Below are 2,307 nucleotides of genomic sequence, written 5' to 3'. Positions count from 1 at the left end.
ACCCCTTCATGCCTTCAAAACCATTACCACATGGGTAACTCTTACACATTAACAAGTCCAGCCACAGCACAAGGTACAACCTTGGCCATCTCTGGAACACAGCCCCTGTGCTCTCAGAAAACACTTGCCAGAAGATGTCACCTCAATGATGCTGGTCTCTTCTTAATCACCGCTAATTCCTTAGCTCCAGCTAACCGGCATCAATAGTCCCAGTAAGGAAAAGTTTCACTTTAGTGATTCTGGTATCTTGTTAATCACAGCTGATTCTTCAGCCCCAGCTAACCAGAACCACAGAATCTTCACAATCCAAAATAGCAATGGCCCTGAAAAGAGTCTTTAATTTTCCCTCTGAAATTACACAAGCCAGGCCTCCATCTTCTGCACTGTTCTCAACATTATCTTCCAAGCTCCTATACAACATTCCAAAGAGCTCTTAACACTGAACGGATCTTCTGGCCCAAAGTTCCAAAGTCCTTCCACAGTCCTCCCCAAAACATGGTCAGGTTTTCACAGGAATACCCCACTCTGCTGGTACCAATTTGTCTTAGTCAGGGTTTCTATTCCTGCACAAACACCATGACCAAGAAGCAAGTTGGGGAGGAAAGGGTTTATTCAGCTTACATTTTCACATTGCTGTTCATCACTGAAAGAAGTCAGGACTGGAACTCAAGCAGGTCAGAAAGCAGGAGCTGATGCAGAAGCCATGGAGGGATGTTCTCTACTGGCTTGCTTGCTCTGGCTTGCTTGCTCTGGCTTGCTCAGCCTGCTCTCTTATAGAACCCAAGACTATCAGCCCAGAGATGGTCCCACCCCTTGGTCACTAACTGAGAAAATGCCCTGCAGCTGGATCTCATGGAGGCATTTCCCCAACTGAAGTTCCTTTCTCTGCGGTAACTCCAGCTGTGTCAAGTTGACACAAATTTAGCCAGTACAGTAAGCTAGCCCTAATTAAATGCTTTTCTTTATAAGAGTTGTTTTGGTCAACCCCTCCCAACCCCCAGCAATGGGCAAAGAACCATCTTGTTGGTGGTGGTGTTCTAATATCAGTCAGGGGCAGAGCAGATGGCAGTCCATCGCTCATCCTAGCTTGGTGCCTGACTTGGTGGCCAAAGCTGTTGTATGCCAGGAAATCAAATCAAATATCAAATCAAATCAAATCAAGTCAAATCCAGGCAGCTCACATGGGAGGAGAAAGACAGGTAGAGACCTGTGGACTACCATGCCACTCACAGACCTGGTATACAGCACAGGCGGGCCATAGACCTGCTAGCCACCACACCATGCAGCAGGGATGGACGGTGTCACTCAGGGCCTTGCAGAGTCACCACAATGTGTTAGTATATGGTGGACAGGTGAGAGAAAAACAGAGTGAAGCAGCCTGAGCACTATCGAGAGAGAGAGAGAGAGAGAGAGAGAGAGAGAGAGAGAGAGAGAGAGAGAGAGAGAGAGAATTGGAGTCTTGATGGTGGAGAGGAGTCACCTGTGGTGAATGATCAGCATCACCTCTTGGGATCATGGTGAGCTTCCAGCCTGGGGGGCCACTGAGGGCCTTGTCTGGATTTGTGCCTGTGCAGCAGCGGGGGTTTCTGCCATGTCTGTGGCTCGTATTATCCCTAGAGAACACAGGAATGTCCCTGATTGGGACAGCTGCCAGGGACTACAGTTGAAGGTCTGTGCAGAACTATCCCAGTTCCTCACTGACTGTGGTGCTCTGGAGATCTGGCCCCACCTCTCACCACAGAAGTGATGTCTTCCTTCTCCCCACTCCAGCAGTTGGAAAGCTTGGGTAATGCCCATGGAGTCATGAGAGCGGGAGAACTATCCCTGCCCTTCACCAGCTGAAGTTCTTGGGAGAGCTTGCACCTTGCCTGGACCTTGGTGGTGGAGGTAAAGGTGAGCCAGCCCCGACGGCAGGAGTTTGGAGAAAGCTGGCCCTGTCACTGACCTTCACAACCTGTGGGGAGAAATGGCCCTAGGGTCTTGAGAGCAGGTGACCTGTCCTTGTCTCTTGTTGGCTGCAGACCCTATACCTTGCTTGGGCAAGAGAGTAGAACTGTCCCTGGTGGAGGGGAAGGGCACAGGTGAGCTGGACCAGTGGGCACGAGTACAGTAGAGCTGCCCCTGCTATTTGTCTGTCATGAGGTGATGTGAGTGGGGGAGTTGTCCCTCACCCCCACTATGGTAGTCGAGAGAGCTGGGCCCAAGGGCATGACAGTGGGAGAGCTTGCCATGTCCCCTCACTGGCTGTAGCACTCAAGCGAGAGGGTCCTGCACTTCACCTGGGCAACACAGTGGAGCTGGCTCTGA

General features: G+C 50.8%; 1 non-coding gene across 1 annotated transcript; it reads left to right on the top strand.

Annotated features, from left to right (window-relative positions):
- The first annotated feature begins 993 nt into the window (after positions 1-993).
- On the top strand, positions 994-1,136 carry LOC115062433. Its single transcript, XR_003842396.1, has one exon. It is a non-coding gene; the product is annotated as a small nucleolar RNA SNORA48 (small nucleolar RNA).
- The last annotated feature ends 1,171 nt before the right edge of the window (positions 1,137-2,307 follow it).

The sequence above is a fragment of the Mus pahari genome, chromosome 17 (genome assembly GCF_900095145.1).
Source record: "Mus pahari chromosome 17, PAHARI_EIJ_v1.1, whole genome shotgun sequence".
NCBI lineage: Eukaryota > Metazoa > Chordata > Mammalia > Rodentia > Muridae > Mus > Mus pahari.
This window is presented reverse-complemented; position numbering and strand designations above follow the sequence as displayed.